Here is a 12,682-nt window from a genome sequence, read left to right on the forward strand (position 1 = left end):
TCATTCTGCTCCCATTAAAGGCACTGTTTTTCTACTGATTCCAAAGAAATCACTTCAAAAACAGTGTGACAAGTATTACTATTTTATTATATAGTATTATGGTAGCTGGCAGCCTGAGTTGTGCAATGATCTAGTGGCACTTAGTAGCCTTTCATACTCTGCAAGTATAGCTAATCCTGGAAACCACGTGAGATGTGACTACAAGGACTGAACAGCCTGTGCACTTGGCATTGCTTCCATCCTATTTTTCACACTCTGTTTCTCACTGAGAAAACAAACAAACAAGCAAACAAGAATTTTCAGTCCATAACATAATAAAAATGCTTGTACAAGCTCAAGCGGCAAGATAAGCTGATTATTTTGCCTTTTAGTTCAAGTGTCGGCTTGTTTTCAGCTGCTATCAAACTCTTTGTCACACCAGATGCCCATTATATCTGTTACGTGATGAAATGTTTCAGTACATAGAAGACAAAGTGCATGATTTTCTCATACTTATCTTTGAAATCACTAAAGAACTTTTCATGATAGCTGTGTTTGCTTACACCCACTGCAGTTCCCTTTAAAGTTCCCCTTATCATCTCTTTTCTCATGCTCATGTATGTAAATTTCAAAGTTACCACATCTCTAAGAGTAACAAATCTTTAAGCCATGTTTTTTTCCATGCTCACTTTTGCTTGCTCTCCATTTTGCTAAATAAATTTACTCCAATGGCTAAAAAGTTGCAATGATGTCCTTAATGTTGTACACTCATGACACAAAGAAAACTTATTCCTTTTATTTGCTTTTTGTGGATTTCTTTACCTCTCACGATGCCTGTCTCAAGGATCTTGCTTAAATATAAGTACTGAATGCAAGTGTGCCGATTACCTCAACAGCAACACTATTTGTTTTTCAAAGGACTCTTACTTTACTTCATGGTGAAATAATTTTCTTCCAGATTCTCCTTTCTTTCCACCCCCTAACCTCCAATTTTTTCTCCTTGTTTCCTTATGGCTACATGAAACATAATATAATGGCTCATGGCTGTCATAGTCCATTATTCAGAGGCTGGTTGTGGACCAAGCCACTAAACTAACTCCTAGTTTCATTCTGTGGCACTGTAAGTACTGTTGAAAGTCATTCAAATTTTATTTAGGCAAGTATGCAATATTTTGCCTGTACTGATTATCTCTTCTGTCAGCTATAGGAACTTTTTATAATCCCATTTTAATAAAATATGTAGTTTATATTGGATTTGAAAGTATTTCTAGATATGCAACTATGTTTTTCAAGCTACAGACTCAATATGGCTTTTTATTTACCAGTGCAAAGAAACGGCATCAAGCTGAGACAATTCCATGCTATGCTGGAGTATACATGGCTGAGTGAGCAGTATCATGCCCTCAGATAGGTTGCTGTGGATGAAGGGGAGAAGAGAGGGTTTTACACCTTCTGTTCTGTCAGTGGAATTTAATGGAAAATATATGCCTCAGCCAGGGGCCAAGCAAGCAGCCAAACATGATGCTGGCCACAACCAAGATGACCCATTCATTTGGCCACAGAAGAAAAGCCCTGCTGCACAGAGCAGCACTTTGAAACAGCTGTACCATGGCACAGCTTTTGGTGGATTGCTAAACACAATAAGCAAACGCCCTCACATATTAGAAAACTGAGACAAACCAAACAAATGCAAACGCAATTAATATCTATTGCCATTATTTTTCAGTTGTCACTTTGGCAGGTCTCAGCAGCGTGGAAGCGAGCCATCGCTTGAAATCCTCTATTAGAGACTGGAAAAGTGACTTTTTTTTGGTTTTTCCTTACTATGCAGTTTAAAGGACATCTGATAGACATAAATATATCCATGATGGAAGTTTTTTCTGAGTATAACATATGAATACAGCGGCATCCAACAGAGAAAATAAGCTGCTATCAAATGTTAATTTATTTATTCTCATGTATGGTTAGCACTGGACACTCATTCAATGGAGCAGCTGTTACTAAATATTGACAAACATGATTCATGACTATTTTGATCTGTTTTAACTTAACTGAATGCATATTTTGCAAGATAGAAAAGAGTTTTAAGGTTATTTTTGTTTCATTTAGCTTGATCAATTATTTTAATCTGAAAAGGAAATAAAAATCCTGAACTACAATCTTAAAAGAGTTCACCTGAGGCTTTTTTAGTAAAATATATATTCCACTTCTGAAATGTGAAGACAGCATAGAGATTTTTCTCCAAAGTAAGATTAATACAGTGCAGAGGGTCAGAATAAACTCTTAATTCCATTTAAACAGTAGAGAGACCTTTGGCTGACTCTGCCTAGAGGTAAATTTCATACTAGGTGCATACAGCAGTTACTTTGTTAAATAGGGTATTGGCCCATTCTCAGGAGCCCCAGAGGCACGTTTAAACACAGATGAATTTAGAAGAGAACAATCATTCTGAAAACTAATGCTGCATTGTTTCTTTCAGGCCAAAGGACAAGTCAAATAATTTCATTAAACCTACTTCTACAGATTTTCTCTGGCAAATTCATACAATAAGAGCATTGTGGGTTTTTTTAAAGTGTTTTAACTTTAAAACAATGGAACTAACACTTAAAAAGAATGAAATAAATTTTTGTATTTCAGTCATCAATTATTAAAATGAATAAGTTATCCATTATATGTTTGCATAGCTAAGGTGTTAACTGATGTGCAGTTAAAACAAGCCAACTCTGAACGCTCTGACTTTCTCTTAGATTCAGACTGTACGCTGCTCCAAACAGTAAGGCTTATTCCAAGCATAACACATAAACTAGGTAGAAGCAGAGCTTTGTAAGCTAAATTCAGGCTTTCTGAGGGAATTGCTTTCATGGGGTTTCTATTTCCTCTGTTGACCTTATACGGGACTATGAGGTCTTTTTATTTGGATGAAGTGTTTCTGAATTCTGCAATTTGAAATATCCACAGAAAGGTTAGCTGAACAACTTTAACCTTTGACAGTAAGAAGGTAGAAACAAGTCAAATAAATACTAACTGACATAAACATAAGAAGAAGACGCAGTCATAAAATTGACCTGACTGTATGTTATATCCTCTGGAAGAGAAATACAACTTGACTATAATAGAATATAATATAATTAAATTCTTATATATTATGGTGATCAACTAGTTGCAGCAATACTAATGGCATGCAGAAATGTTGCTAATAAATTGAAAGCAGTTTCATTAAAATGTAATGTGTTTTATTTTTATTAGTAGACAAAAATTAAACACTAAAATATGAAATTATTTTAATTTGAAGTAGAGAAGGCTTTGTATTTCACCTTACTTAAAAATAATGAATCTTGATGTTTGCTGCTAAAATAAGAAGCAAGTATGAACTAACTTAAACAGGCTTTCACTAAAGAAAATAAAAAGTGGCATATAAGAGTTACTTACATTATCTGTAGTTCTGATATTACTCTATACTTCCAAAATGGCTCATAATTTTGAAAAGTAAAAATTGAATTTTTGCAAAATGCCTTTGTTCCTACAGAAAAAAAGAAAGAAAAAACTTTTGCTATGTATCTCATGCTTAATCCCAAATCCATTAATTTTCTGAGTGTTTTGCAATGTCTGGGCTTGCTGGGGTATCTAACTGATTACCATTAGTTACCATAAATCTAAAGAAAACTCCACACATCTTCAGAGCATAGGGTTACACACTGTAGTGCTGTATTTTCTCCCAAGTCTAGCTTTAATCTGTAGCATTGTCGTGGTTTAATCCCAGCTGGCAACTAGGCACCACACAGCTGTTTGCTCACTCCCCCCTGGTGGGAGGGGGGAGATTATCAAAAGAGTAAAAGTGAGAAAACTTGTGGGTTGAGATGAAGACAGTTTAATAGGTAAAGCAAAAGCCGTGCACACAAGCAAAGCAAAATAAGGAATTCATTCACTGCCTCCCGTCAGCAGGCAGGTGTTCAACCATCTCCAGGAAAGCAGGTCTCCATCACGTGTAATGGTTACTTGGGAACGGTTACTTTCTTCACTATGAGGGTGGTGAAGCACTGGAACAAGTTGACCAGAGAAGTTGTGGATGCCCTATCCCTGGAAGTGTTCAAGGCCAGGCTGGATGGAGCTTTGAGCAATCTGGTCTAGTGGAAGGTGTCCTTGCCTATGACAGGGGGGTTGGAACCAAATGATCTTTAAAGCCCTTTCCAACCCAAACCATTTTATGATTCTATGATTCTATGAAGACAAAACGCCATAACTCAGAACGTCCCCCGCTTCCTTCTTCTTCCTCCAGCTTTATATGCTGATCATGGTGTCATATGGTACAGAATATCCTGTTGGTCAGTTGGGGTCAGCTGTCCCAGCTCTGTCCCCTCCCAACTTCTTGTGCACCCCCGGCCTACTCGCTGGTGGGGTGGTGTGAGAAGCAGAAAAGGCCTTGACTCTGTGTAAGCACTGCTCAGCAATAATGAAAATGTCTCTCTATGATCAACACATGGTTCCAGCACAAATCCAAAAACATAGCCCCATACTAGAAACTATGAAGAAAATTAACTCTACCCCAGCCAAAACCAGCACAAGCATATATTGGGGTTCATAAAAAAGGATCAGTCTTTTCAGAATATAGCACAGAAAAGTGCCATATTCACAGTTATTCTTAATTACTTTCAAGGTTGTCTTGGGAACTGCAAACTCCACTCTTTATCGATATTTCAAACACCAATAAATGATGCAGTTCAATCGTATGCAAGTTCTACAGGTAGAAACAAGCACCGAAATCCTATCCCCATGCAGTATGTGGAGAGGTGGTGACAGTTGGTTCTCTGTGCACAGCCGTTTTATAGGATTTTCTGGTGTAACAGTCACAGGTTATGTACTGAGCCTTTTTCAAGCTTTGTTTGGAACATGCATACTGAAAATCCATTTGCTTTGGAGATGCAGTTGAGGGATCAGACTGATCCCCATTTATGACTTCAGCTGACTTCCCCCTGAGTAACAGACATGACACCAGCAGGCCTCATGAGTGAGCCAACTGCTAGTACATCTTTTTAAATATCAGCTGGCAAAACCAGTCTGCAGTAAGCCAAATGTAAAGTCTGATTTATTTGGCCAAAGCATACTTAATTCTTTGGTATGTTAATTCAAAGGAACAGACATGGACATGTAAATACTCTTACCTGTGCTTGCCAAGGTCTCTTAAGCTGCTAATCAGACCTCATTTAATGCCTTTTCTTCTGCTGGTCACCAGCCCTGGGCTCCCAGGCAGCCGACTCCCTGTCACTGAGTGTATCTCCCCTGGTTTCTTTCTGTCCTGTGGGACAGAAACACAGCAGTGCCTTCAGGTGCAAAGTCTCTGTGCAATCAGAAAAAACATGGTTAAAAGTGTGGCTGCTCTGTTTGGCTATTTCTTGAGATGATCAGCTCTTTTCCTTTCAACGTCTTTTCAAGCAAGTAAGCTATCAAAAATAAGCATATAGCAGTATGTAAAATGACCTTAGCACAGAATGCAAACATTTGCATTTTCCTATGAAGGAAACCTATTACAATTACCATGACATGCTCAGTAGTTTCTTTGACCTATATATAAATGTCAGGCTTTCAGGTCTTCCAAGTCCCACAGTTTATTCACTGATGGGTATCTGATGCAAATACTGAAGGACGTTCAGAGAATACACATTAAGTCTACTGTGCTCAATAGTCGGATTTTAAACATAGTATCTGCATGTTTGTTTGATGTGAGCAAAGGGATCCAGTACTCGTACCATGCTGAGTACTGGTGAGGGCTATTCCACTCTTTTTCTTTATTGAGGAACGCTTCTGTTGTCCTCATCAGGGCAGCACAGCCTGCATAATCTGCACTAAACTACTAGCCAGCTGCTAACTGTGAGCAACATAAGACAAAAGAGGGGGAAGGAGTCAGGTGTACAGATCTGCAAAGCTGATACACCAGTGGACCAAGATATTTAATACTTTGGCCCTAAGCTATCTTTTAAAAATCACTACTCCTTTATTTCTGAACATAGCACAACCTAAACATCTGAAGTCTGTGACTGTCTGTCCTGGTTTCAGCTGGGATAGAGTTAATTTTCTTCTTAGTAGCTGGTATAGTGCTGTGTTTTGGATTTAGTATGAGAATAATGTTGATAACACACTGATGTTTTAGTTGTTGCTAAGTAGTGGTTACACCAGTCAAGGACTTTTCAGCTTCCCATGCTCTGCATGGCGTACAAGAAGCTGGGAGGGGGCACAGCCAGGGGGCCTGACCCACATTGGCCACAGGGCTATTCCACACCATATGACGTCATGCTCAGTATATAACTGGGGCGAGTTGGCCGGGGGGGAAGGGATTGCTGCTCGGGAACAGGCTGGGCATCAGTCAGGGGGTGGTGAGCAATTGTGTCGTATATCACTTGCTTGGTACATTATTGTTGTATTATATTATTATTATTATTATTATTATTATTATTATTATTATTATTATTATTATTATTACTACCACTACTACTATCATTCTATTTTATTTTACTTCAATTATTAAACTGTTCTTATCTCAACCCAGGAGTTGTCTGACTTTCACCCTTCCAATTCTCTCCCCCACCCCATTGGGGGGGAGTGAGTGAGCGGCTGTGTGGTTCATAGTTGCTGGCTGGGGTTAAACCACGACAGTCCTTTTTGGCGCCCAACGTGGGGCTCGAGGGTTTGAGATAATAACAGATTAATCAGAGTGTATTAAGGAATTTGTATCTGTTAACAGTTGCTGGTCATAATATTGATTCATCTGCTCTCGGTATTAGTCTACCTGATCTGCACCATGCTCTTGCTTTTGCAGTACATGTTAAAGATTGGTGTTGGGTGTTGCAGTTTTCTGTGCTCTGCCGTGATTAGTGATGTTTTGCCTGGGAGATTTGTTATTAAAACACTGACCTTGAGCGCTATCTGGTATTTGGGTTCTGTACTGAAGCCATTACTGTACTTCGGGTACCACCTCATGGAGACAATTAGCAATTATACTTCTTCCTCTGAGAGGCTTTTTATGGAGGAAATACAGAATAGCACCTTCACTGCCGCCTTCTATAATGTTTCCTCCTTCATTACAACAACTTTTTTGTATCTTGAACATCCTTGGGTAGTTAAGATACATCTATTGGTATTTTTGGGTATATTGTTTCGGTTTTGTCTAGAGTTAATATGCATTTTAAGAATATCATCCAGAGATCTGCCCCAAGGCTGGATAATTATGAGTGGCAGGGTGTGTGGGAGAGTATGGGCAAATGCCTAGGACGGTGGGCCCCTCCAGTGTTTTGGAGTTTCACCCCTGAACAAGTGCAGAATCCTGAAAAATTAGTAGAACATTTGGAAAAAGTATGCTGTCATCCTGACAATTCTAGGGGAGACACAAATCACTGCAATGTGCTGGGGCCTGGCCCATGCCTACCGAGCCGTATTAAACACTATTCAGAACCCTCAAGGGGAAGAGAAGGTCTCTGGATCTGACAACAAAACGACTGGCGTTGCAGCTATGCCAGCCCCGGCAACAGATACTACTGATACGCCAGCCCCTGTAACAGGTGCTGTGGCTACACCAGAGAACCAACCCGTGCCAGTATCAGTTGCCCCTATACAGAAGAAAAAATACACAAGAAAATCAACTCGTTTAGTAAGGGCTGATGATGAACCAGGGCCATCACAAGAACAGGAGGAGGAAGAGGCAGAACCCACAAATGAGATGGTAACAACCCGATCTCTGTCCCTGAGTGAGCTGCGAGATATGCGAAAAGATTTTAGTCGTCATCCAGGTGAGCACATCATCACTTGGCTGCTCCGATGCTGGGATAATGGGGCTAGTAGCCTGGAATTAGAGAGTAAGGAAGCCAAGCAGCTGGGATCCATTTCTAGGGAAGGGGGCATTGACAAAGCGATTGGAAAAGGGGCAAAAGTCCTCAGCCTCTGGAGGCGACTTCTGGCAGCTGTGAAGGAAAGGTATCCTTTCAAGGAAGATTTTTTATGTCAGCCAGGCAAGTGGACCACCATGGAGAGAGGTATCCAGTACCTGAGGGAATTAGCCGTGCTGGAGGTGATGCATAATGACTTGAACAATGAGCAGTTATCCAAAGATCCAGATGAAGTCCAGTGCACACGACCCATGTGGCGGAAGTTCGTGCGGAGTGCACCGTCATCATATGCAAACTCTTTGGCAACAATGACGTGGAAAGATGAAGAGGGACCAACGGTGGATGAATTGGCTGGCCAACTTCGACAATACGAAGAAAGTCTCTCTGCCTCCCTACGGGCCTGCGTCGCGGCTGTGGAGAAACTGCCTGATGTGCTAGCTGAGAAATTATCCCGGGAGTTCCAGCGATTCAAAGAGGACATGTCCTACTCCTCACCTGTACGGACCAGTATCTCAGCCATCAGGAGTAAGCATCCCTCTCTTCAAGAGAGAAGATATAGTGAATACACACCACGGGCCACCCTGTGGTTTTATCTGCGTGACCATGGAGAGGACATGAGGAAGTGGGATGGAAAATCTACCTCGACCCTAGAGGCACGAGTACGTGAGTTGCAAGGAAAAACAATTACAAAAGGTGGTTCTTCCAGGAAAATTGCTGCTCCAGTTTCCAGTGAGCAGTTCCCTAGACAGGATAAAAGGGCTGATTTTGCTTCCGATCTCAATAAAGGGGTTTTTGATTCGCATTTACAAGAAGTGAGTAACGAATGCTATGACCGGGACTAGAGGGGCCCTGCCTCCAGCCAGGTGGAGGAAAGGGACAACCGGGTGTACTGGACTGTGTGGATTCAGATGGCCTGGCACATCAGACCCACAGGAGTATAAGGCTTTAGTAGACACCGGTGCACAGTGTACCCTAATGCCATCAAGCTATGAAGGGGCAGAACCCATCTGTATTTCTGGAGTGACAGGGGGATCCCAACAGCTGACTGTATTGGAGGCTGAAGTAAGCTTAACCGGGAAGGAGTGGCAGAAGCATCCCATTGTGACTGGCCCAGAGGCTCCATGCATCCTTGGCATAGATTACCTCAGGAGAGGGTATTTCAAGGACCCAAAAGGGTACCGGTGGGCTTTTGGTATAGCTGCCTTGGAGACGGAAGAAATTAAACAGCTGTCTACCCTGCCTGGTCTCTCGAAGGACCCCTCTGTTGTGGGGTTGCTGAGGGTCAAAGAACAACAGGTGCCAATCGCTACCACAACAGTGCACCGGCGGCAATATCGCACCAATAGAGACTCCCTGATTCCCATCCATAAGCTGATTCGTCAACTGGAGAGCCAAGGAGTGATCAGCAAGACTCGCTCACCCTTTAACAGTCCCATATGGCCAGTGCGAAAGTCTAATGGAGAGTGGAGACTAACAGTAGACTATCGGGGCCTGAATGAAGTCACGCCGCCACTGAGCGCTGCTGTGCCAGACATGCTAGAACTTCAATATGAACTGGAGTCAAAGGCAGCCAAATGGTATGCCACAATTGACATCGCTAATGCATTTTTCTCAATTCCTTTGGCGGCAGAGTGCAGGCCACAATTTGCTTTCACTTGGAGGGGGGTCCAGTACACCTGGAATCGACTGCCCCAGGGGTGGAAACACAGCCCCACCATTTGCCATGGACTGATCCAGACTACATTGGAACAGGGTGGGGCTCCGGAACACCTGCAATACATTGATGACATCATCGTGTGGGGCAACAAAGCAGAAGAAGTTTTTGAGAAAGGGAAGCAAATAGTCCAAATCCTTCTGGAGGCTGGCTTTGCCATAAAACAAAGTAAGGTCAAGGGACCTGCACAGGAGATCCAGTTTTTAGGAGTAAAATGGCAAGATGGACGTCGTCAGATCCCAATGGATGTGATCAACAAAATAACAGCCATGTCTCCACCAACCAGCAAAAAGGAAACACAGGCTTTCTTGGGCGTTGTGGGTTTTTGGAGAATGCATATTCCAAATTACAGTCTGATCGTAAGCCCTCTCTATCAAGTGACCCTGAAGAAGAATGATTTTAAATGGGGCCCTGAGCAACGACAGGCCTTTGAACAAATTAAACAGGAGATAGTCCATGCAGTAGCCCTTGGGCCAGTCCGGGCAGGACAAGATGTAAAAAATGTGCTCTACACTGCAGCCGGGGAGAATGGCCCTACCTGGAGCCTCTGGCAGAAAGCACCAGGGGAGATTCGAGGTCGACCCCTAGGGTTTTGGAGTCGGGGATACAGAGGATCTGAGGCTAGCTATACTCCAACTGAAAAAGAGATATTAGCAGCATATGAAGGGGTTCGAGCCGCTTCGGAAGTGGTTGGTACTGAAGCACAGCTCCTCTTGGCACCCCGACTGCCAGTGTTGGGCTGGATGTTCAAAGGGAGGGTCCCCTGTACACATCATGCAACTGATGCTACATGGAGTAAGTGGGTCGCACTGATCACACAACGGGCTCGAATAGGAAACCCCAGTCGCCCAGGAATCTTGGAAGTGATCATGGACTGGCCAGAAAGCAAAGATTTTGGAATATCACCAGAGGAGGAGGTGACGCGTGCTGAGGAGGCCCCACCATATAATAAACTATCAGAAAATGAGAAGCAATATGCCTTGTTCACTGATGGGTCCTGTCGCCTTGTGGGGAAACATCGGAGGTGGAAAGCTGCTGTATGGAGTCCTGTACGACAAGTTGCAGAAACTGCTGAAGGAGAAGGTGAATCGAGTCAGTTTGCAGAGGTGAAAGCCATCCAGCTGGCTTTAGATATGGCCGAACGAGAAAAGTGGCCAATGCTCTATCTCTTTACCGACTCATGGATGGTGGCAAATGCCCTGTGGGGCTGGTTACAGCAATGGAAGCAGAGCAACTGGCAGCGCAGAGGCAAACCCATCTGGGCTGCCACATTGTGGCAAGATATTGCTGCCCGGATAGAGAACCTGGTTGTAAAAGTACGTCATGTAGATGCTCACGTACCCAAGAGTCGGGCCACTGAAGAACATCAAAACAATCAGCAGGTGGATCAGGCTGCTAAGATTGAAGTGGCTCAAGTGGACCTGGACTGGCAACATAAGGGTGAATTATTTCTAGCTCGGTGGGCCCATGACACCTCAGGCCATCAAGGAAGAGATGCAACATATAGATGGGCTCGTGATCGAGGGGTGGATCTGACCATGGATACTATTGCACAGGTTATCCATGAATGCGAAACATGTGCTGCAATCAAGCAAGCCAAGCGCTTCAAGCCTCTCTGGTATGGAGGACGATGGATGAAATATAAATACGGGGAGGCCTGGCAGATTGATTATATCACACTTCCACAAACCCGCCAAGGCAAGCGCCATGTGCTTACAATGGTGGAAGCAACCACCGGATGGCTGGAAACATATCCCGTGACCCATGCCACCGCCCGCAACACTATCCTGGGTCTTGAAAAGCAAGTCCTGTGGCGACATGGCACCCCAGAAAGAATTGAGTCAGATAACGGAACTCATTTCCGAAACAGCCTCATAGACACCTGGGCCAAAGAGCATGGCATTGAGTGGGTGTATCACATCCCCTATCATGCACCAGCCTCCGGGAAAATCGAACGATACAATGGACTGTTAAAGACTACACTAAAAGCAATGGGTGGTGGGACATTCAAACACTGGGATACACATTTAGCAAAGGCCACTTGGTTAGTCAACACTAGGGGATCTGCCAATCGAGCTGGCCCTGCCCAGTCAAGACTTCTACGTACTGCAGAGGGGGATAAAGTCCCTGTAGTGCACCTAAAAAATATGACGGGGAAGACAGTCTGGGTTACTCCTGCTTCAGGCAGAGGTAAACCCATTCGTGGGATTGCTTTTGCTCAAGGCCCTGGATGCACTTGGTGGGTGATGCGGGAGGATGGGGAAGTCCGATGTGTACCTCAAGGAGATTTGATTTTGGGTGAAACTAGCCAATGAACTGAATTGTATAATGTTAGTTGCTATATAATACTAGATGTCATCAATTCAATGATCACTATGTGCCATATCAAGGGTATACAGTAAGAATCACCCAAATTAATGAAGAAAAACTTTGAGGAAACTGAACAAAGTGCAGTGGTGATGGAACCAGAACTGACTTCAGCATACAACAATCCAACACCACACACCATCTCTCCTGCCCTGAAAGACTGTTATAACAGATGGAGCCTAAAGTCATGAACTAAATGAACTCAACAAACATTTTAGAGGGATAGCCTATAGACTAGGGAAATTATATCTATATGTGTGTGTGTGTGTATATATATATATAAAATATATCAAAAGACTGGAAAAGTGGTAATGATTAATTGGAATGTATTTGAAAGACCTGGGCATGACGTATATGGTATGGAATAAGGGGTGGATACTGTCCTGGTTTCAGCTGGGATAGAGTTAATTTTCTTCTTAGTAGCTGGTATAGTGCTGTGTTTTGGATTTAGTATGAGAATAATGTTGATAACACACTGATGTTTTAGTTGTTGCTAAGTAGTGGTTACACCAGTCAAGGACTTTTCAGCTTCCCATGCTCTGCATGGCGTACAAGAAGCTGGGAGGGGGCACAGCCAGGGGGCCTGACCCACATTGGCCACAGGGCTATTCCACACCATATGACGTCATGCTCAGTATATAACTGGGGCGAGTTGGCCGGGGGGGAAGGGATTGCTGCTCGGGAACAGGCTGGGCATCAGTCAGGGGGTGGTGAGCAATTGTGTCGTATATCACTTGCTTGGTACATT

The sequence above is a fragment of the Nipponia nippon genome, unplaced genomic scaffold, assembly GCF_047370975.1.
Source record: "Nipponia nippon isolate SJK-2023a ecotype South Korea unplaced genomic scaffold, ASM4737097v1 scaffold_6, whole genome shotgun sequence".
Taxonomy (NCBI): Eukaryota; Metazoa; Chordata; class Aves; order Pelecaniformes; family Threskiornithidae; genus Nipponia; species Nipponia nippon.